Consider the following 24,902-nt stretch of genomic DNA (forward strand, 5'->3'; position numbering starts at 1 on the left):
AACTATTTCAAAAACTCGCTGCTAGATTCATAATAGGTCTGCACAGCCAATGTGTAAGTGAAACGGAGATGCTACCAAAAATTAAATAGGAATCTTAGAAAGAAATCGACGCAGCTCTCGCGAATACCTGTCTGGTAAATGCAGACAACCCGTGTTGTAAGGTGTCAGGCAAATCCAACACCGTGGTCTCGCGGTTCTAGGCGCTCAGTCCGGAACCGCGCGATTGCTGCGGTCCCGGGTTCGAATCCTGCCTCGGGCATGGATGTGCGTGATGTCCTTAGGTTAGTTAGGTTTAATTAGTTCTAAGTTCTAGGGGACTAATGACCTTAGTTGTTAAGTCCCGTAGTGCTCAGAGCCATTTGAGCCAAATCCAACACCTTCCATGAAAACCCTGACATGATAAGCAAATCCAGTAGTATGTCACATAGCTCCGAATAAATCGTGACATTAAATTAACCAAAGTAATACGAGTAACGAGTGAGCAAATGGAATACCACAGACTAACACAAGAATGCCTAAATGCATGTCATACCTTTCCACCGTGAGACAGACGCAGTTCCGAGGGGAGAAACGAGAACAGAAGCCGAGAGCAGAACAGTGTAAAGCTAGAAGGCCCTACGATAATGGAAGGACACCCACGTCGCCAGCTAACCGCTAGGGCCACCCCCCAGCCCATGTTAAAAGCTAGAGCCCTCCAGAAGAACAGTATAGATCTTACGATAACACTAAAAGGGCTACCCCAGCCGCAAGTTTAGCGTGAGACTTTTTCGCGTCTCTGTTACGTCAGGACCACCCCCCAGCCCATGTTAAAAGATAGAGCCCTCCAGAAGAACAGTATAGATCTTACGATAACGCTAAAAGGACCACACCAGCTGCAAGTTTTAGCGTGAGACTTTTTCGCGTCTCTGTTACGTTGCAAACTTTAAAAACATTGCCCCACCACGAAAAGTATAACGTTTCTCATTGGATAGACAGAATTTTTGTAGGCGGAGCTTAAGGTTAACATTGAGACCCTGATTGGTCAGATGAAAACACAGCCAGATAGTTTTTTTTAAACCAACTTCGGTAAATTGTAGTGATAATAAGTTAGGAGAGAGTTGCTTCCGAGACGGCGAGTTGAGCGGAGCTGTGCTGCCTGCCGCTCCCTGACGAACACCGACAAGGTACCGCACGCGATGCTGCATAACAGTGCACAAAGCTTCACTCAGAACTGCAGAAGTCTCATCTGTTACACCCCCTTTTTGCGTAATACTAGTGTCGATCGTCAATTAAAGCTCATGGTGTTCACATTTGCCACTTGAAGTAAAAATCTGAAACGCGATGATTTTTCTGTTATATAGTTATTGAGAAGCCACATCAGCCACTGTAATTTACGACAAGTTAAATAAGTGATTAAAGATAATTGAGGGTCAGTGTAGACCATTTTGATAGTTTTCTCTTTTGTAAAACTTAATTTAAACCTAGATTATAGATGTGATATGGCATAGGTCGTCCTTCGATCCATTGTAGAACTTGGAAACCCATTCAGGGAATATTCGTTCACATTTTTGTTGAACGCAGTTGGCTTTTACCATCCTGTATTAAAACATTTCCTTTTACCAATAGTGCAATTTATAAACAATGTTTTGTGAGTAGAATAAAATTTCCAATGGTAAACTTAACTGCTTTTTCGACGTTATTTTACCAGCTAACTAAAAATAGGAAAGCCTTGAACCCCTTCCACTAAATTTAGTTAGTATTAAAATTCTTTTACAGGGAGTGCAGTGGAGCTGACGCTGAAATCATTAAGTATTTGGTTATATCATCGCTAGTCTCACTGAACTCTTCTGAACTCTACATGTCATGTGTGGTCTGACGTCTCCCTACCAGCAACAGGTCCCAGGTTCAAACTAGTCAATTCCCTAAAAAACACACTCAAAGCATCGTTGCGCGAAAGTGGTAGGGAGACACGATATAGAACAACAGACACCACGCAGAATGTTAGAGTGTTCGAGGACTTCTATGAGACTATTATGCTGCCACCAACCTACGCGGGAGTTCAATAAGTAATGCAACACTTTTTTTCTGAAAGCAGGTTGGTTTTATTCAGGATTCCAATACGTCCTATTATTCCCCGCTCTTTTGCTTACAAAACCCTATTTTTGAACATGGTCTCCTTCAGTGCATAGTCCTTACGCCACCTTACAGGGAGGGTCTGTTTGGCCGCATGGTACCACTACACCGGTTGACGTCGCAGCCAACATCTTGGCCATCAATAATCTCCCCATCATCCTCGTGCTGCTTCCTGCGGAGTACGTCCTTCATTGGGCCAAACAAATGAAAGTCGTAAGATGCGAGGTCCAAGCTGTAGGCTTAATTAGGAATAACAGTCGAATGAAGCGTTGTGAGCTCCTCTCGGGTGCGCAGATTTGTAAGGGGGCTTGCGTTGTCCTATGACAAGGAGAAGTTGGTTTGCATTTTTGTGGCGGCGAACACGCTGAAGTCGTTTCTTCGATTTCCTGAAAGTAGCACAATACACTGCAGAGCTGATCTTTGCCCCATGATGGAGGATATCAAACAGAATAACCCCTACAGAGTCCCAGAAGATTGTCACTATGATTCTACCGGATGATGGCGCGGCTTTCAACTTTTTGTTCGGAGGAGAGGTGATGTGACGCCACTATGGTTCGAAGTGATGGGTCAATGTTTCACCGCCTGTCACAATGTTCGACAAAAAATTGTCACGATCAGCCTCGCAACAAAAATGGTTCAAATGGCTCTGAGAACTATGTGACTTAACTTCTGAGGGCATCAGTCGCCCAGAACTTAGAACTAATTAAACCTAACTAACCTAAGGACATCACACACACATCCATGCCCGAGGCAGGATTCGAACCTGCGACCGTAGCGGTCGCTCGGTTCCAGACAGTAGCGCCTAGAACCGCACGGCCACTCCGGCCGACAGCCTCGCGACGCTCAAGCAATTCCGCACAAATGATCCTTCGCTGCTCTTTTGTGGTTTTGTGTTAGGGGACGAGGAACCGAGAAGGCACACGCCTTTGACAGCCCAGTTGGTGGGCGAGTGTGTCAGCCCTATGAATAGAGACGTCCAGTTGAGCAGCAAGGTGTCTGTGATCCATAGATCACCTCGAATGACAGTGTTCGCACGTTCCAGCATTGCAGGAGTCATAGCTGTGTGCAGCCGGCAGATACGCAGGATATCGGAAATTTTTGTGAGGCTTTGTTGCGATGATGGTAGACGCCTCGCTCAACGGCTCACAGTGCTTTTCTTCACTTCCAGATATCCGTAGGATTTCAGAAATTCCTATGGAATATCTGCGATGCTATTGTTTTTCACCAAAAGAAACTCAATGAGAACTCTCTGCTTGGAACGCACTTCCGTTACAGACACCATTTTGAAAGCTACGTATGGCACCACAACCTATCAGGACTTCATGAAACTATACGGGCAGAAGCGAGAATATTCCAAGATGTCTCACAACAAATTCCTCATTTTTTCGAAACTGGTCAAGAAAAAAATGTATTGCATTATTTACTGAACGCCCCTCGCATGTGGGAGCATGGGAATAAGTTAGAGATTAGAATACGTTCAGGGGCGTATAGACAATTATTTTTCCCGGTCTCGACAATCAAAGAGAAAAGTACTAATATGGAGACCAAGTACCCTCCACCACGCACAGTACAATTATTTACGGTGTATACATAGGGTGTTTCAAATAAGATGTTTTCCTCTGTAACTTATAAAATAATAAGTGAATGGAATATTTATTTAGATATATAATCGTAAGAAACGTAATTCTTTCTAACTACGAACATAGTCCACATAGTTACAGCAGCGAGATATAATTTTTTAAAACGTGGACACTGATAAATGAGCTAGCAAATACTGTCGGTCAGATGGTCTTGCGATTTCCTGACCATTTGACGCATTCTACGTCTAAAAAAAGAAAATGGTGTCAGGCCAAACAAATAGTTCTTCTCAGGACATGTTGACTAGAAAACTCGGATCGTCAACCCAGATTTGTCACTCAAAACTTTGTAACCCTCACCCACCTGACGTGTATTTCAGAGACACCACCACCTGACGTCGGTCATAGAGACCGCTTGCATATTTTAAATTTTATGTTAAAGTGCGTTAAAATATTGCAATGAATTAAAGTCAACTCTTTGTTTTCATACTATTTTAATCATAATACAACATCAAAATGTGAAAAAGTATACTTGTATACATAAAAATTCAACACTTAACAAAAGTTTACTCGTTTTAGGCAAAATTGTAGAAAGTTAAAAAAATTTGAGATCTGGCAGTACAAATCCTTATAATATCAATATTCTTACATATTTATGAGAAGTTTAGTATATTATCTATAACATATAAGTAATTTTTGGTACACATCAACACAAGTCTTTCAAAATTACAAGACACAAACGCTCACAAATCGCGGCGACATTCAACGAACAATTTTTGACTGTATTCTACGCAAATAGGATTCTTACATGCAGAACATGCGTTTCTTTTCGGGGTCACAAATCGAGAATGTTTTCTTTTTTTCAAGTTTTTCAGAAGTTTCAGTTGATGACGTAATGGGTATTTGATCAATTTTTAGAATTCGACGCATGGTGTCCTGAAGTGCTCTTTGCAAGCCAAAACTATGCACGTGGCGTTTCATGTGCGGCTTTATAAGGTCTTCTGCCAACTTTTTTTATGGAAGTCAGGCGTGGTACCTTTGACTGTGCTTGGTTCACGTTTCTAACAGTGTACGCGTTTGTTGAAGATATGTCAAGGTTCTATAAAATTTGCCATTGGACATCGTTGAGTTCGTCTAGACGTGGAGTACATAGCACATTTCTGATCTAGCATATCAACACCGCCCTTTGAGCTGTTGTAAAATATAACTGATGTGTCGACAGAAGTGCCGACACAGTGTGATTTGAGGGGACCGCATTGCACGCTATAAACACACGAAGGATGGCGTGAGGTCTGAAACAGGATACGTAATGAATGCTATAAAGAAATGTACGTAGCTTTTGGAATACTTAACTTTAATCCATCCTTGTTGTATACATCGTTCTTGATGAGACATGCTTTATACGATAAGTATCAGTTGCTATGTAAGGCTAATGGCGCCTTGCTAGGTCGTAGCCATGGACTTAGCTGAAGGCTATTCTAACTATCTGCTCGGCAAAGGAGCGAGACTTCGTCAGTGTAGTCGCTAGCAAAGTCGTCCGTACAACTGGGGTCGAGTGCTAGTCCGTACCTCGAGACCTGCCTTGTAGTGGCGCTCGGTCTGCGATCACTGACAGTGGCGACAAGCGGGTCCGACATGCACTAATGGACCGCGGCCGATTTAAAACTACCACCTAGCAAGTGTGGTGTCTGGCGGTGACACCACAATAACCATTTCCGGTTTCTCTGTATTTGAATCAATGGTTGGCATATGATGCATGCTGAGCAAAACAAGCACATATTTATTTCCCGTTGCTGAGATGTAAAGCCAAAAACGCCAATCCGACTTCTCGGTCATGCATGGAAAGAAACTGATGCGGGATTTCGCGCTTGTTTTTCTTCATGGTACCCACTAATGTCAGTTGTTTTTGTTTCAGCACATTTAGTATCGGCGGTCAACGCTTCTGTGCATTCCTTCTACCGATGTCAGTAGTCGCAAAACTGCCTGGGTAGGTTTGTTCGATCTTTGCTACTCAGCTGGGACACGTTTGCCATAACGATCTTTCCCTCAGTACAAGTAAGCGTCCAACAGATATCCAGTTTTAGAATCAGTAAGGCACATGATTTCCAAACCATATTTGTGTGTCTTTTTTTTCGGTATGTACATTTTGAATTTGCGCTTTCCACGGAAAGCTACTAGCATTTCATCAATGCCGATGGAACAGACGTCTTTACAGTTCTGAATAAACATTTCAAAAAGTGCTGCTGCATTCAATTCGAGTATTTGCATCATCAAATCGAAGACATTTGAGCAGTACTTCAAATCTGTTCGTGCTCAAAATGCAGCGATGTATTTCTCTGCCTATGCCATCTTTGGTGTACCAGCATGTGTAGCATGAATGGTTTACTTTAAAAATGGCAGTGTAGTACAGCATACAATGAAGGATTTCAGTTCAATTACATCTACATCATGAACAGCTGTTTCCCTTTTGTAATTAGGCCATTTTTTCCGATTTTTTTATTAGTATGCTTTACTATTTCCCCCAACATACTTTCAGAGAAAAATAAACTCACAAATCCAGAGTCTTAGTGTTTTCAGGCAGAAACCCTGAAAATTACGTTTGAGTCCAGGTGGGTGCCTTATGATGCTTTGATGCATAGTCCTTGATCTTGAGACCGGAAGACGAAATCGGTTCTTACCAAAGTAGTTGCGGAATCTTGCCAGTTGGACATCGTCGTCGGTAGATGAATCCTCCATCGAGTCCTAATGTTGTTCTCGTGTTCCATGGGGTGAGGTTCAGGCCCATCACTTTCGACTTCTGAATCGTCCTGACGTTCATCTTCAATGACGTGATGCACTGGAACATCTTCTACGTCACTGCAGCTTTCATTCGGAAGTTTTGGTATGGATAATAAGTCATCATAATCTATGTCAACTTTATCTAACCATCGGACTATAGTTTTCTCCATTTTCTCCATCTGATACATTGTTACCCTAAAAAAAAAGTTATGTAACGTCCTGACATCGGTCACATGGGTCGCATACAAAAAAATATTACCGAGTGCGAACGCGTCTAGAGCTGCAGAGCGCACGGCACGAACTAGGGGGGGAAGGGAAAAAGTACGTTGATTCACGATTGTGTCACGTGCGTAATAACGGAAAACATTTAGAAACAAAACCTTGAGAGTCTCTGAGACCGACGACAGGTGGTTAAGTGTTAAAAATAAAAGTTTCGACCTAGTTGCCACATAGGAAACTCATTGTGAAACGGAAGACAAACTACATAAAAGGAGAAAAATACGGCCCTATCAGCTTCACATCACTTAAAACTTCCGGGCTATTAGGCCGCGGTTGATGTATAAAACTTTCTCCAAAATTTCCTCTGCGACTGTGGGAAACATCTTCAGAGGTAAAATGATGAACTGCAGTTCGCCATTTTACCTCTGAAGATGTCTCCCGCAGTCGGAGAGGAAACATTAGGAGAATGTTTTATATATCGACCAAGGTCTAATAGCCCGGAAGTTTTAAGTGATGTCAGTACCAGCCGTGAAAACTTACATTGAATGATCGCTCTACCAGCTGATATGTGCTATTAAATGACATAACAAAACACGTTACTCAAGATACAGAAAAACGAAATTAGTAATTTCGTAGGAAAAATTAGAAGATCGTCGCCAACACTAACAAACCACCAGCTATACCTTGGCCAGACCAAGTTATCTACACACATCCTCATCCTGCTATATACGAGGGTGATTATGACAGTCACCACGAGCGATGAAAATACAGAAATTGGAACAATAATAGGAAAACACTACCAGTATGGGCTGGAGATGATCACTTACGCTTGTGTTCGGTGCTAAAGATCGACCTACTCTTCAGTCAACAGCGTGGAGACAGAAATACAACATTGACCTATGGTTTGTTTCGTCTGACAACAGTGGCCAGTCCCTACCAGTCTCACAAGAACAAACCCGTCCCCTGTATGCACATAAATCGCATTCCCAGCGTTGAAGTCAACAAAGAGTTTCCTTAGAACATTACAGGTACTTACCACTATTGCTGAAAATGCCAGGGTGAACTTTTGAGGGATAAGATTTCCTTCCCTCTGGTTCGAAAAGAGTTTCTGAAACTCTGTCTCCATGGCATGACAAAGGATGAATGACTGGAAATCTTTGAGTAGGCTGAGATCAGGAGTGGGTAAAGCAAGGTTTAATACGGCAAGATGAGGTTACACTACGGAAAACAACATTAAGTGTGATTGCGGAGAAGGTCACACTGTGCAGCACATACTTCAGTGTCGACTGTGTTCAGCCTCCTGTATTGCAGAAGACCTACATCAAGCGACAGAAGATGGACTGGAAGTGGCTAAATTTTGGTCAAAGACTATATGACATGTTAACTGGACACCTATGTATGTTTCTGAAACGAAAATAAAAACCAGCCTCACAAAAGCGTGCTCCATTACTTCCTCCAGAGCCAGCACTAACCATTAATAACAGAGGTAGGAACACAAACTCCTCGTATTTTATCTATCTCTCACCCAATGTGGAATTTTAAAGAAGGCTAACTGGACCAATTTCTCTACAGAACTAGACAAATGCTTGGCCTGTATACCCACTACCAGCACAAAGTACAAAAGATCTGTCGGCACCATAATAAGCACTGCCAAAAAGTGTGTACCACCATGCTACCGGAAGGAATACATCCCTGACTGGTACCAAAACCGTGGGGAGCTGTACAAAAACATCTTCGAAAATGGTGATCAAGAAATAATAGACGAACTAACCCACAGCCTAGATGCGACGAGACGGAAAAAGATGATAGAAATAGCAGAAAGCCTGATTTTCAGACGTCGAGTAGACAAGTATGGACATTATTAAGGAAAATGGGAAGCGGGGCTCAGGTATAAGCCAACTGTGAATCCAAATGCTGTTGCTACACAAAGCACATACAGTCAAGGTTAAAAGAGAATTCAGAATTCTAGAAGCCGAAGCCACAGAAACCGAAAAATATCGTCCTTTCACTTGCGAAGAAATATCAATAGCTCTTAAACATGTCAAGCCAGAAAGAACTACAGGGTTCGAAAATATCTACCCTGAGTTCCTAATAAATGTACAAAATGTATGGATGGTTCATTTCTTCACAGATATTAAGTAAACCAGTAATACATCACAAGAATTAAAACGTTCGGAGATAATTGCTATACTGAAACCTGGCAAACCAGTTGATAGTATTAAGAGCTTCAGGCCAGTAAGTAGCCCTATTATATGGGAACTTACAGCTAGTAGAACGGTTTATCAATAATAGAATCAGTACAATATTACTTGAAACAATCCCGATCTAACAAGCGGGCATCCAGCAGAAAACGAAGCTGCATAGATCAAATTCTGTCACTCACCGCCTACATTGAGGCAGGGTTTTAAACAAAACTTAAGACGGCAGCTATATTCATTGACCTATCAGCGGCCTAGGATATAACGTAGAGAGAAGGCATGATTCGAAAGCTTCTTCGCATAATTCGTTGTAAAGTCGGGGGATCCGACATCAGCTTTCCAAGGGAATTCAAAAATGGTCTACCACAGAGATCAGTTCTTGCGCCTTTTCTCTTCAGTTAGTTCACTGCCATCAACAAAATCAAGGAAGTTTGATTTCGTCGACGTCTGCATACTTACAACAAGACGTAGCTCAACTGAACAGTCAGAATAAATTGTAACGGACGATCTAGATGTAGGGGGAAAGTACTTTCACAAACGAAGATTTCAAAGAAACGCCACCAAAATGGAGATTTCCTGCCTACAGCTACATAATAGACTCGCGGGAAAAGAACTCAACATACAATTTGAAATCACTGAACCTATTCAGAATAAGAGGCCAAAGTACCGACCGAGCGAGGTAGCACAGTGGTTAATAATGGACTCGCATTTAGGAGGACACTGGTTCAAATCCACATCCGGCTATCTTGATTTAGGTTTCCTGTGCTATCCCTAAATCGCTTAAGGCAAATTCCTGAATGGTTCATTTCAAAAGGCGTGGCCGCTTTCCTTTCCCATCCTTACCTAATCTGAGCTTGTGCTCCGTCTCTAATGACTTCCTTGTCGACGGGACGTTAAACATGAATCTTCCTTCCTGACAAACACTGCTGGAGAAAAAGAAAAAGAACCTGTACCAGAAAGTTACAGCGGTTCGGTAAATGAACAGCAACTGTGCAATGTTCTGAATACGTTGCAAGTGTCAGCCGTGGTCAGGACCGTGTTGTGTGTAGTTGTGAGTGCACTGCGTCGGAGCTAAGTGAATTCGTACGTGGGCAGATTGTTGGTGCTCGTATGTTGGTGTTTCTGTAAACAAGGCAGCCGAAGTATATGGTGTTTCAAGAGGCACCGTATCGAAGATTTATACCGTGTACAGGGAAATCAGAAAAAAATCATCCGCTAAGTCACAACGCTGACTAAAATGTGCATTGGGTGATCGTGACAGAAAGTCATTGAAGAGGACTGTGGGGCAACAGAAAAAAGTCATTTGATCGGATGAGTTTTTGTTGCAGACTGTTTCCAACTTTTGGCCGAGTTCATGTCCTAAGAATGAAACATGGCGGGGGTTCGGTGATGATTTGGGCAGGCATATCGTCGTATTCCATGGGCTCTATGAATACTCTGAAAATTCGAATTCCTCCCAAGTTTCGAGCGGCTAACAGAAGTGGTAAAGGCTGCCAGTCTTGCTTGCAAAATGAAAGCAGAGCTGGCCATTTGCAGCATAGTCGACAAGACCGATTGCGGACCTCTGGCACAGAGCCGAGTGGAGGGTCTGAATCAGAGGCTCAGACGGTTCTGCGACCGTGTAGGCTGCAGATTCCTCGACTTGCGCCAAAGGATGGTTGGGTTTCGGGTTCCGCTGAATAGGTCAGGTGTCCACTATACACAGGAGGCGGCTACACGGGTAGCAGGGGCTGTGTGGAGTGGTCTGGGCGGTTTTTTAGGTTAGACGGTCTCGGGAAAACACAAGATGGGATTCAGTCACAAAGGGTGCAGGCTGAACACAGGAAGAACATAGATACAGGAACCATTGGTATAACAGTTGTAAATTGTCGTAGCTGTGTTGGAAAGTACTAGAGCTCCAAGCGCTAATGGAAACCACTGATGCTCAAATCGTTATAGGCACTGAATGCTGGCTAAAGCCGGATATAAACTCAGCCGAAATTTTTGCGAAGAACCTAACGGTGTTCCGAAAAGATAGGCCAAACACGGTTGGCGGTGGCGTGTTTGTTGCTGTTAGAGGTAGTTTAACTTGTCGCGAATTTGAAGTAGATACTTCCTGTGAGTTAGTATGGGTAGAGGTCATTGTTGGCAACCGGAATAAAATAATAATTGGGTCCTTTTACCGACTTCCCAGTTCAGATGATACAATTGCTGAAAGGTTAAAAGAAAACTTGAGTTTGATTTCAAACACGTACCCGACTCGTACTAGTTGGTGGTGACTTTAATTTACCCTCGATATGCCGGCCGCGGTGGTCTAGCGGTTCAGGCGCTCAGTCCGGAACCGCGCGACTGCTACGGTCGCAGGTTCGAATGCTGCCTCGGGCATGGATGTGTGTGATGTCCTTAGGTTAGTTAGGTTTAAGTAGTTCTAAGTTCCAGGGGACTGACGACCACAGATGTTAAGTCCCATAGTGCTCAGAGCCATTTGAACCACTTGAACCCTCGATATGATGGCGAAAATATATGTTTAATTCCGGAGGTACGCATAAAATATCATCCGAAATTGTGCTAAACGCATTCTCTGAAAATTATTTCGTGCAGTTAGTTCATGGGCCCACGCGAATAGTAAACGGTTGTGAAAACACACTTGATCTCTTAGCAACAAATAATCCTGAGTTAATAACCAGCATCAAAACCGATACAGGGATTAGTGAACACAGGGTTGTCGTAGCGAGATTGAATATTGTAATCCCCAAATCCTCGAAAAATAAGCGAAAAATATACCTATTCAAACAAACAGATAAAAATTCACTTGACGCCTTCCTGAGAGACAATCTCCACTCATTCCAAATTAATAATATAAGTGTAGACTAGATGTGGCTTAAATTCAAAGAAATAGTATCAACAGCAACTGAGAGATTTATACCAAACAAACTAACAAGCGACGGAGCTGATCCTCCTTGGTACACAAAACGGGTTAGAAGACTGTTGCAGAAACAACGAAACACACATGCCAAATTTAAACAGACGCAAAATCCCCAAGATTGGCGATCCTTTACAGACGCTTGAAACTTAGCGTGGAGTTCAATCGAGATGCTTATATTAGTTTCCACAACGAAGCTTTGTCGCGAAACCTGAAAGAAAATCCAGAGAGATTCTGGTCGTATCTGAATTATGTTAGCGGCAAGGAACAATCAATGCCTTCTCTGCACGATAACAGTGGAGATACTATCGAAGACAGTGCTGCCAAACCAGATTTACTAAACACAGCCTTCCGAAATGCCTTCATAAAAGAAGACGAAGTAAATATTCCAGAATTCGAATCGAGAACAGCTGCCAACATGAGTAACGTAGAAGTAAATATCCTCGCAGTAAATCACTTAATAAAAGCAAGTTTTCTGGTCCAGACTGTGTATCAATTAGGTTCCTTTCGGGTTATGCTGATGCATTAGCTTCATACTTAACAATCATATACAACCGTTGTCCGTCCTTTTTTAGAATACTGCTGCGCGGTGTGGGATCCTTACCAAGTAGGACTGATGGAGTACATCGAAAAAGTTCAAAGAAAGGCAGCACGTTTTGTATTATCGCGAAATATGGGAGAGAGTGTCACAGAAATGATACAGGATTTGGGCGATGGAATCTTCTCACGAAATTCCAATCACCAACTTTCTCCTCCGAATGCGAAAATATTTTGTTGACACCAACCTACATAGGGCGGAACGATCACCATGATAAAATAAGGGAAATCAGAGCTCGTACGGAAAGATATAGGTGTTCATTCTTTCCGCGCACTAAACGAGATTGGAATAATTGAGAATTGTGAAAGTGGTTCGATGAACCCTCTGTGATTTGCAGAGTACCCATGTAGATGTAGATGTAGGAGGATAATGTGACCATTTTGGCTGATCAGGTTCATCCAATGGTACAATGTTTGCTCGTCAATGGTGACAGTGCGTTCCAAGTTGACAGGACGGCTGTTCACACTGCTCTCATCGTCCGAGACTGGTTTTGTGTGCACGAGGATGAATTTTCGTATCTTCCCTGGTCACCACAGTGACCAGATCTCAATATTATTGAGCCTTTGTGGTCTACTTTGGAGAGAAAGGCGTGTGATAGCTTTCCACCTCCATCGACATTACCAGATCTTACCACCATTCTGCTGGAATACTGACTCACGCACTTGTGCCCTGCAGTCGTGTTTAGATACACATTGTGATTCTTGAGTTTCTCCCGGCGTATTTGATAATCAAAATATCCACGGGTATGCTGCCGGTCTATAGTGTCCAACGGGCACAATATTTCGGCGATCATACATGTCGCCATCATCAGGTGAACTGACGGACTGAGCTCCTGTGAACGTGCCGGCACAGAGATCCGTACGCTATGGCTGCTCAGAGGGAACTGGGTTCGGTCTTTTTTTTTTTTTTTTTCATTTATTGAATTCCAATTCCCCCCGAAGGGGGCGGGCTGGCAGCAGCTTAGTACGCCGCTCTTCAGCCGACAGATTTTGTGACAAAGATCAAGAGAACAAATAAGAAAAAACAGGCGATAAAATCGGAGACTTAGAGAGTGACAAGGCGAAAAGAAATCGTGGAACTTAAAACAACAACACAGGGATGATGACGCTAATAAAAATACATACGAAGTAGACAGGGAAAACAATAGACAATTAAAAAAACACGGCGACAGTCTGGATTCTGTTCGCAAAGGAAATAAAATTCACACCGAGCGACAGCATGGTTTCTGTTCGCAACACGAGAAAGACAAACAACACTGAATAGTCACTGGAACACTGCACTAAAAAGTTGGCAAATGTGACACCACAGTCGAGAGCAGGTGGGGGGAAACTGGACAGAAGATGGGAAAACGAAAAAGGGGGGGAAAGGAGAGTAAAAGCGAAGGGGGGAGCCGGGAAAGGAGCTGAAGGAGGATGAGGACCCATAAGAGGGGTGGGGGGCAGACGCGACAGGGAGTGGGGTAGGCAGAGGAGGGGAATACAAAAGGACTGGGGGGGAGAAGGGAGGTAGGGAGAGGTTTAGTGGGGAGAAAAACAGGACAGAAGGGGGGGGGGGGAGAGGGAGCCCAGGGAAAGGACAGAGGAAAGGAGGGGGATTGGGGATCAGAGTTGATGGGTTCGGTCTTTTTATTTTTATTTTTTTTTTACTTTATTGTTATTTTGACACCTGAACAATCAGGTAGGCTGGCAGCAGCACAATACGCCGCTCTTCAGCCGAAGAGAGTACAATGAGATAAACAGAGAAGAGACATCACGTAAAAAATCGACGGGAAAAAACAGTAGACACATGAACATAAAAACACAAGAAGCCGTTCACACTCGATGACAATCCACACGACGAACGGTTGACACGATGCACAAACACTGAAGAAGACGACAGCACTGGTGAACGATGGAGTGTGACGGTGAAACACTGAACACTAAACATGACAGCACACACGATACACTGACGGCGGTGATCTCTGGCGCGCGAATGTCCACTGAGCGTGTGCGAGTCCGGGGACCTGCCAAGGAGGAGGAGGAGGAGGAAGGGGAGTGGGAGAGCGAGATGGGAGAGCAGAGATGCCACGGGCAGGGGAGAAAGGGGGGGAGGGAGGAAGGGGGAAAGGAAGCCCGGGGGAAGAGGGGTGGAGGGAGGGGACAGGGGAAAAGGGAAGAGAAGGGAAGGGAAGAGAAGGGAGGGAGGGCGCCGAAAGGAAAGGACACCGGGAGAGGGGGGCGGGGCAGGGTCAAAGTTGATAGGAGGGGTAGATGGAGGGGACGAGGACATCATCAGGGAGAGGGAGCTGGCGGAAGCCACCTTGGGAGAGGGTAAGGAGGGTGGAGAGATGGAGACCGGGTGGGACATGGGAATACAGGCGCGGCAGCGGGCGGGGGTGGGAGAGGAGCGGGGAGACGAGCGGGTGAGGAGGGTCGAGTTTACGGGAGGTGTACAGGATCCGTATCCTTTCAAGGAAAAGGAGGAGGTGGGGGAAGGGGATGAGATCATACAGGATCCGCGTGGGGGAGGGGAGACGGATGCGATAGGCGAGGCGGAGAGCATGGCGTTCAAGGATTTGGAGGGATTTATAAAAGGTAGGGGGAGTGGAGATCCATGCTGGATGGGCATAACAAAGGATAGGGCGGATGAGGGATTTATAGGTGTGGAGGATGGTGGAGGGGTCCAGACCCCACGTACGGCCGGAAAGGAGCTTGAGGAGACGGAGGCGGGAACGTGCCTTGGCTTGGATTGTCTGGAGATGGGGAGTCCAGGAGAGGCGACGGTCGAGGGTGACGCCAAGGTACTTAAGGGTGGGAGTGAGGGCGATGGGACGGCCATAGACGGTGAGATAGAAATCAAGGAGGCGGAAGGAAGGGGTGGTTTTGCCTACAATGATCGCCTGGGTTTTGGAAGGATTGACCTTGAGCAACCACTGGTTGCACCAAGCGGTGAACCGGTCAAGATGGGATTGGAGAAGGCGTTGGGAGCGTTGCAGGGTGAGGGCAAGGGCAAGGAAGGCGGTGTCATCGGCAAACTGGAGAAGGTGGACGGGGGGTGACGGCGGCGGCATGTCCGCCGTGTACAAAAGATGCAGGAGGGGGGAGAGGACGGAGCCTTGGGGCATACCGGCGGAGGGGAAAAAGGTGTAGGAATCCGTGTTATGGAGGGTGACATAGGAAGGACGGCGGGAGAGAAAGGAGCCGATCAGACGGACGTAGTTAATAGGAAGGGCGAAGGTTTGGAGCTTGAAGAGGAGACCGGAATGCCATACGCGGTCATATGCACGTTCGAGGTCCAGGGAGAGGAAGATTGCGGAGCGACGGGAATTAAGCTGTTCAGAAAGGAGATGAGTGAGGTGAAGGAGAAGGTCGTCGGAAGAGAAGGACGGCCGAAAGCCACACTGGGTAACGGGAAGGAGGCGGTGCTGGCGGAGATGCTGGTGGATGCGTCGGGTGAGGATAGATTCCAGGACCTTGCTGAAGACCGAGGTAAGGCAGATGGGACGGTAGGAGGAGACGGCGGACGGCGGTTTGCCAGGTTTAAGGAACATGAGGATACGGGAGGTTTTCCACAGGTCGGGGTAGTAACCGGTGGACAGGACTACATTGTAGAGCCTGGCCAGGGTGGAGAGGAAAGAGACAGGAGCTTCACGAAGGTGACGGTAGGTGACACGATCGTGACCAGGAGCGGTGTTGCGTTTTGTGCGGAGTGTAGCAATGAGATCCTGTGTAGTGATAGGGGCATTGAGTTCCGTGTGTGCAATGTTGTTCAAGTACTGGAAACCCGGGCCGAGGGGAGGGACGGAGGTGTCAGTTCGATCGCGGACATCCGGGAAGAGGGAGTAATCGAACTGGGGATCATCGGGGATGGAAAAGACATCGGAGAGGTAGGAGGCAAAGTGATTGGCCTTACTAAGGGTGTCAGGGAAAGGGTGATCATCATGGAGAAGAGGATAATAGGGGGAGGGTTTAGTTCCGGTAAGGCGACGGAAGGCCGACCAGAACTTGGACGAGTTGATTGGCATGGTAGCATTTAAACGGGTGCATGTCTGTCGCCAGTCCCGGCGTTTCTTAGCCGCTGGGTTCGGTCGCGGCGGCGGCCTATTTAAATACCCTCCGCCCGCGGCGCGCTCCCTCCGCCGTCCGCGCCCCGCGCCACGGTCGCGCGGTGGAACAGATTGCGACGGCGTCTGAGATGACGTCGGTGTGATGGCTCTGTCCGCCGTGGTCGTCACAATTATACGTTTGCTCGATTTACTCTTGATTAACCCGATCGCCGGTTCCCAAGCCTTGCTAAGATTATAGCCACAGCCACGGTTTATGAGGTCGTCATTGGTGCGAATTTCGATGGCCTCTCTAACAACGCTGTCCCAGTATCTCGACGTATCTCACGACCACGGCGGACAGAGCCATCACATCGACGTCATCTCAGACGCCGTCGCAATCTGTTCCACCGCGCGACCGTGGCGCGGGGCGCGAACGGCGGAGGGAGCGCGTCGCGGGCGGAGGGTATTTAAATCGGCCGCCACCGCGACCGAACCCAGTTCCCTCTGAGCAGCCATAGCGTACGGACCTCCGTGCCGGCACGTTCACAGGAGCTCAGTCCGTCAGTTCACCTGATGATGGCGACATGTATGATCGCCGAAATATTGTGCCCGTTGGACACTATAGACCGGCAGCATACCCGTGGATATTTTGATTAGATACACATTATCTTTTTGTAACTTTACGTAGACTGTCACTACTGCAAAGTACAGGAGATGGACAAAAATATCTACAGGGCTATTACAAATGATTGAAGCGATTTCATAAATTCACTGTAGCTCCATTCATTGACATATGGTCACGACACACTACAGATACGTAGAAAAACTCATAAAGTTTTGTTCGGCTGAAGCCGCACTTCAGGTTTCTGGCGCCAGAGCGCTCGAGAGCGCAGTGAGACAAAATGGCGACAGGAACCGAGAAAACGTATGTCGTGCTTGAAATGCACTCACATCAGTCAGTCATAACAGTGCAACGACACTTCAGGACGAAGTTCAACAAAGATCCACCAACTACTAATTCCATTCGGCGATGGTATGCGCAGTTTAAAGTTTCTGGATGCCTCTGTAAGGGGAAATCAACGGGTCGGCCTGCAGTGAGCGAAGAAACGGTTGAACGCGTGCGGGCAAGTTTCTCGCGTAGCCCGCGGAAGTCGACGAATAAAGCAAGCAGGGAGCTAAACGTACCACAGCCGACGGTTTGAAAAATCTTACGGAAAAGGCTAAAGCAGAAGCCTTACCGTTTATTATTGCTACAAACCCTGACACCCGATGACAAAGTCAAACGCTTTGAATTTTCGGCGCGGTTGCAACAGCGCATGGAACAGGATGCATTCAGTGCGAAACTTGTTTTCAGTGATGAAGCAACATTTTTTCTTAATGGTGAAGTGAACACACACAATGTGCGAATCTGGGCGGTAGAGAATCCTCACGCATTCGTGCAGCAAATTCGCAATCCACCAAAAGCTCGTGTTTTGTGCAATCTCACGGTTTAAAGTTTACGGCCCCTTTTTCTTCTGCGAAAAAAACGTTACAGGACACGTGTATCTGGACATGCTGGAAAATTGGCTCATGCCACAACTGGAGACCGACAGCGCCGACTTCATCTTCCAACAGGATGGTGCTTCATCGCACTTCCATCATGATGTTCGGCATTTCTTAAACAGGAGATTGGAAAACCGATGGATCGGTCGTGGTGGAGATCATGATCAGCAATTCATGTCATGGCTTCCACGCTCTCCCGACTTAAACCCATGCGATTTCTTTCTGTGGTGTTATGTGAAAGATTCAGTGTTTAAACCTCCTCTACCAAGGAACGTGCCAGAACTGCGAGCTCGCATCAACGATGCTTTCGAACTCATCATTGATGGGGACATGCTGCGCCGAGTGTGGGAGGAACTTGATTATCGGCTTAATGTCTGCCGAATCACTAAAGGGGCACAATCGAAAATTTGTGAATGCCTAAAAAAACTTTTTGAGTTTTTGTATGTGTGTGCAAAGCATTGTGAAAATATCTCAAATAATAAAGTTATTGTAGAGCTGTGAAATCGCTTCAATCATTTGTAATAACCCTGTACATACCAAAAACACAACACATAACCAAGCATAATACGGTGTAGAAAAACTATTGGCATTCAAAGCAGATTCCAGTCATCTCGATATGGGTATATACAGGTCATCTTATATGAATATTTTTGCAAAACAGTGGCAACTTCAATTAACGATAATGGAGGTGGATTGCAAACACTCATTCTTCTCTCCAAAATATACCGAAAGGGCTCAATATTATTGACATCTGGTGACAATTTGCCTGGGGAGACGCCTCAGTTCTTCCTCACGCTCACAAAATCAGTATTGCACGAAGCGAGGTGTGTGAACAGGGGCTCTGTCGTCTTGAAACACAGCATCACCATTGGGGAGCCGGCCGGAGTGGCCGAGCGATTCTAGGCGTTACAGTCTGGAACCGCGCGACCGCTACGGTCGCAGGTTGGAATCCTGCCTCTGGCATGGATGTGTGTGATGTCCTTAGGTTATTTACGTTTAAGTAGTTCTAAGTTCTTGGAGACTGATGACCTCGGCAGTTAAGTCCCATAGTGCTCTGAGCCATTTGAACCATTGGGGAACAAACATTGTAACATGGGATGAACCTGATTTGCGAAAGTAGTCACATAATACTTGGCAGTAACACGACCTTGCAGAGTACTCATAGGGCCCATGGAAGACGACGACATGGCTGCTCGAATCGTCACCGAACCCCTGCCGTGTTTCACTTTTGGGGCATATACTCGGCCGGAAGTTGGAAATAGTCTGCAATAAAACTCATCTGACCAAATGAATTTCTTCCGTTGCTCCATAGTCCAAGTTTTACGGCTTCGGCTCCACGTTTTTCTGTTACGGGCATTTGTGTCGCTGATGTGTGGTTTTGGAATTCCAGCTCGCCATGCTGATAGGGTTCGAGAGTGCGGGATTCAGCTCGGCAGTGACTTTTGCAGCTGTCGTCGTCTTATGCTTCGTCACATAATGACCGTCTGTCGCGACCTCTCAACACACGCTTTCGTCGGCACTGTGACTTAGTGGATGGTGTTTTCTCCGCTTTCCCTGCATGCGGTATAAATCTTCGATGCAGTGTCTCTTGAAACACTAAACACTTCGGCTAACTTGATTATGGAAGCACCCACCACAAACGCAATTATAATTTGCTCACGTCAGGATTCACTGAGCACCGACATAATGCACTCACAACTACACAGCACACTGTTCTGACCACGGCTTACACTTGCGTTTCCGGAAGGCTTTTAACACTGTACCATACAAGCGGCTCGTAGTGAAATTGCGTCCTTTGTCAGTTATGTGACTGGATTTGTGATTTATTGTCAGAGAGGCCACAGTTCGTAGTAATTGACGGAAAGTCATCGAGTAAAACAGAAGTGATTTCTGGCGTTCCCCAAGGAAGTGTTATAGGCCCTTTGCTGTTCCTCATCTATATAAACGATTTGAGCAGGCGTCTTCGGTTGTGTGCGGATATTGAAGCGTCCAGCGCGGATGATCCACAGTGTCAACCAAGTCCACTTCAAAGAACAGTCTGGAACAACCGACAAGAGGTGCACAAGTCACACACAATCCTAAAACAGATTGCACCTTATATGTAAATATGTAAATAGTTAACAGTACCTCCATGTCTAATAAGAGCTTAAAGCTAAGTGCCTCTTCAAGGGACCTACGCCTTCCGTTAAGAGGCAGCGCACAGTCTGGATGGAAGGATCTTAATTGTGGTCCCTCTCTTTTGAGCCCAACCCGACGCGTACCTATGGTAGATCGGGGAAAACCACCGTTCAGGCTGTGTAGCTGGCTGGCTCTGAGCACTATGGGACTTAACATCTAAGGTCATCAGTCTCCTAGAACTTAGAACTACTTAAGCCTAACTAACCTAAGGACATCACACACGTCCATGCCCCAGGCAGGATTCGAACATGCGACCGTAGCGGCTGTGTAGCTGGCAGGGCCGGAAGGTGCTAACTGCCACACCACGTATCATTATAAGTCTCATTGGCTCAGCATGAATTGTTTGTACAACCAACCTACACAGCCTATACCTCAACCTCCACTACACTAAGAACTTCTGATCTGAAGCTTAAAGTTAGGCACCTCTTCAAGGGACCTACGCCTCCTGGTAAGAGGCGGCGCATGGCCTGGATGGAAGGACCTTAATTGTGGTTCCTCTCTTTTGAGCCCAACCCGACGGATACCTATGGTAGATCGGGGAAAACCACCGTTCAGGTCGTGTTGTCGGCGGGGCCGGGAGGTGCTTGCGCCTGATGTACTCTACTAGGAGCCTTGTAGGATCAACACAAACCGTTAGCGCCATTACCTTTATTACTTTTACTTCAAGTACCCTTTCATTAGCAACTTTGAGCCATGCACAAAATCAGTTACCTCTGTATTGTATATCGTAAAAAGTTTAGCAGGCTGGACATGGAGGTCTTAGTCTTAGTTTCTAGCTTTAGCGTACCCTAATCTCTTCTAGTTAAGTTAGTTTTTAGGATGGTAGATGTTAAAGGCATGGTGAGCGATGGCCCAGTCACAGCGTCTAAGTGGCAACATACGACCCACCATAAGAAATTAGACGGTGGGTCATAAAAAAAAAGCAGCTAGTGAAAAAAAGTGGTTGCAGATGACGCTGTCGTTTATCGACTAATAAAGTCATCAGAAGATCAAAACAAACTGCAAAACGATTTAGAAAAGATATCTGAATGGTGCGAAAAGTGGCAGTTGACCCTAAATAACGAAGAGTGTCAAGTCATCCACATGAGTGCTGAAAGGAACTCGTTAAACTTTGGTTACACGATAAATCAGTCTAATCCAAAAGCCGTAAATTCAACTAAATACCTAGGTATTACAATTACGAACAACTTCAATTGGAAGGAACACGTAGAAAATGTTGTCGGGAAGGCTAACCAAAGACTGCGTTTTATTGGCAGGACACTTAGAAAATGTTACAGATCAACTAAGGTGAATGCCTACACTACGGTTGTCCGCCCTCCTTTAGAAAACTGCTGCGCGGTGTGGGTAGGGCTGACGGAGTACATCGAAAAAGTTCAAAGAAAGGCAGCACGTTTTGTATTATAGCGAAATATGGGAGAGAGTGTCACAGAAATGATACAGGATTTGGGGTGGACATCATCAAAAGAAAGGCGTTTTTCGTTGCGACGGAATCTTCTCACGAAATTCCAATCACCAACTTTCTCCTCCGAATGCGAAAATATTTTGTTGACACCGACCTGCATATGGAGGAACGATCACCAAGAGAAAATAAGGGAAATCAGAGTTCGTACAGAAAGACATAGGTGTTCATTCTTCGATAAACCCTCTGCCAGACACTTAAACGAGGTTTGCAGAGTATCCATGTAGATGTAGATGCACTGATGACATTGCACGGTTACCGTTTGTGGTCAAATACAGCAGTGTTAGCTGATGGCTTGGCTAGAATCTGGATTTATGTTCAAGCATGCATTTCTTGTAGTGTTTTCATATTATTGCCAAATCCCTGTATAGCGGAAGCAAGGTCCTATTCGTGATTGGATTCGACCAGAGCTGTCGGATGTAGTATTGTGTTCTATGCTTTTTTCACCAGAATACGGTCCTTGTAAGCTATGATCCGCACATCATAATGCCCGGGAATGGCCATGACGTAGCTGCCTGATACAACCTGGTAATTACCATTCTTTCTTTTGATGCCACATTCGCATACGACAAACACTAACCAGACAGCGTAACTGCTCTTATCTCGAATACAAACAGTCCCACCAAAAAGTATTGGCACACGTGCGTATTTATCGTATCTGGTTACAAAAGCGGCACCTTCCGGTACACAGCACATGTACGTACTGCCTCTCATACCAGACATTACAATTCTGCCCACAGTGCCTACTATTAACAAAGAAATGCAATGTTAAGTTCAAACATGTATCTCCTCTGCACACAAGAAGTACTGTTACAGAGCGTGGCTTCTCGGTATATTGCTGGGTTTTCAGGTACCGGAACGCCACCTGCTGACGCAATAGACACTGCGTGTTGTTGACGGCCCAGTCGCTAGTATGTTGTTGTATTGCTCGATAGTGGTCAGCATGGGGCCGAAGAAGAAGGAACATTCAGTGGCGTAGCGTGAGAGAGTGGTATTGCTCCATTCACAGGGGAGAAGCTATCGACAAATCGGAGCAGAGGTGTCTGTTAGCTACACCACGGTACGAGCCATCATTCATAAATATAAAGGGACTGGAACAACAGTGAATAAGTGTCGTCCTGAACGTCCAAAAGTGCTTACAACCCGAGAGCGTCGCCGTATCATCGCACTTGCTCGGAAGGAACCTGCTATAAGCGCAGCAGCTATTGCTGAGGTTGTTCAGACAACGTCCGACAAGACGGTTAGTGTTCAAACTATAAGAAAAGTGTTGAATGAGGCTGAAATGCATGGACGTTCTGCCAGGAAAAAGCCACACATATCGGAAATTAACTGTCAGAAACGCCTGCAGTTTGCCAAGGACTACACCAACAAGCCGATGGAGTTTTGGAACTCTGTAATATTTAGAGACGAATCGAAGTTCAATGTGTTCGGATTTGATGCAAGAAAGAAGCTTTGGCGTAAGCCGAATACGCACCTCGACATCAAACACATGCATCCCAGCCGGCCGGAGTGGCCGAGCGGTTCTAGGCGCTACAGTCTGGAACCGCGCGATCGCTACGGTCGCAGGTTCGAATCATGCCTCGGGCGTGGATGTGTGTGATGTCCTTAGGTTAGTTAGGTTTAAGTAGTTCTAAGTTCTAGGAGACTGATGACCTCAGATGTTAAGTCCCATAGTGCTCAGAGCCATTTGAAAATGCATCCCACAGTCAAACACGGTGGGGGCGGTATCATGGTCTGGGGCTGTATGGCGGCGTCCGGCGTTGGAAATCTAGCTGTAATCCACGGTACAATGAATCATATGAGATACATCGACGTGTTGCGAGGTAATTTACACGCTAGTGCACAGACACTGGGCCTTACTGGGGTGTTCCATTTCCAGCAAGACAACGACCCAAAACATACCGTCATGAAAACCCGGGAGTGGTTACTGTACAATGCCCCCAGAAGGGTTCTAACATCACCTCAGAGCCCTTATTTGAACCTCATTGAGAACCTGTGGGTCATCGTGACACACAAGTCAGAAAAAGGCGTCCGTCCGGTAAAAACGACCTGGAGAGAGTGCTCCTGCAGGAATGGTCGAAAATTACCCCTGATATCACCCGGAATTTAATACAAAGCATTCCTAGGCGTTCACGTGCCGTTATAAGATGCTAAAGGGAGCTATTAGAAGGTGAACATCAATGAAGAAAACGAACACACTGTCAGATTCATACGCGTGTGCCAATACTTTCTTGGATGCAGAAGAGCGATGTTTATTTTCGTAACATTGTATGTTACTTTACGGACAGGTGATTTGGACATATTTGTAACCTATGCAATGTAAGGTGTCACGTGTCTGGGTTCTGTTCTGAAATACATGTTTCGTTTAACCTACAACCACTAAAATGTAACTGTGCCAATACCTTTAGGTGCGATTGTATTTTCGCGTGATTCACTGTTGCGTGTTTCGGTAACCATCGGAGACAGGCTACGCAGTGACAAGGTCCGAGAGGATGTCTGACAAGCTAAACCCTTGCCCGCAGTAAAGGTTCCTTTCATAATTTATTCCTACCTGACAGTCGCGGTGCAACGTTAGTAGTGCGATCCCAATGCGGTTGCGGCTTTTCAGACCGTGAAACCGTGTGCCAGGGCCCAGCTATCGCGCTGCTTTGTGCAGCGTTTCCGCCTCGGTGGTCGGGTACTGCACGGTTCCCAGAAGAGCCGAGGGACGCCGGAAATAGCCAGCCAGTGTCAAATCGACGGCACGACACGACTAAGCACTTCCTGTCAGAGGGCTGGGTAGACACCGTGATTGCAGCCACGTTGTAGGGGAGGCGCTGCGATCTCTTTTAAGGGGACCTGGATGTGAACGGGCTGCATTTTCATACCTCGCTCTCAGTGCACATTACTCTTGATCTACAATGCGGCGGAAGTCGTGGCTTTTTACCATCAATGAATGACGTTTACTCAAGCTGTAAAAGGAAATATATTGAAATATCTGTTATAGCTTAAGAATTACAGTATGTTTGCCTAATAGATGTTTTTATAATACATGTTCCTATTCTGGTACCATTTTCTGGTCCATCATCAGTCTAATATCATTAAAACTGTGGCAGGCTGCTGTCAACATTCATAGGAACACATTATGCCTCTCGTTTTGTAATTTGGAGTATATCTGAGGAAACAGAAAAACCCTAATTATACCACATTACTATTTTGTCTAAAAGGTACCGCTAAAATTATATACAGAATGACAAACATAGATCATTTCTGAAATGCATTATGCATAATTCAAAGATACTATCCCATTCTTAACTTGAGAGAACTTTGGTGAAC

The sequence above is a fragment of the Schistocerca americana genome, chromosome X, assembly GCF_021461395.2.
Source record: "Schistocerca americana isolate TAMUIC-IGC-003095 chromosome X, iqSchAmer2.1, whole genome shotgun sequence".
Classification (NCBI taxonomy): domain Eukaryota; kingdom Metazoa; phylum Arthropoda; class Insecta; order Orthoptera; family Acrididae; genus Schistocerca; species Schistocerca americana.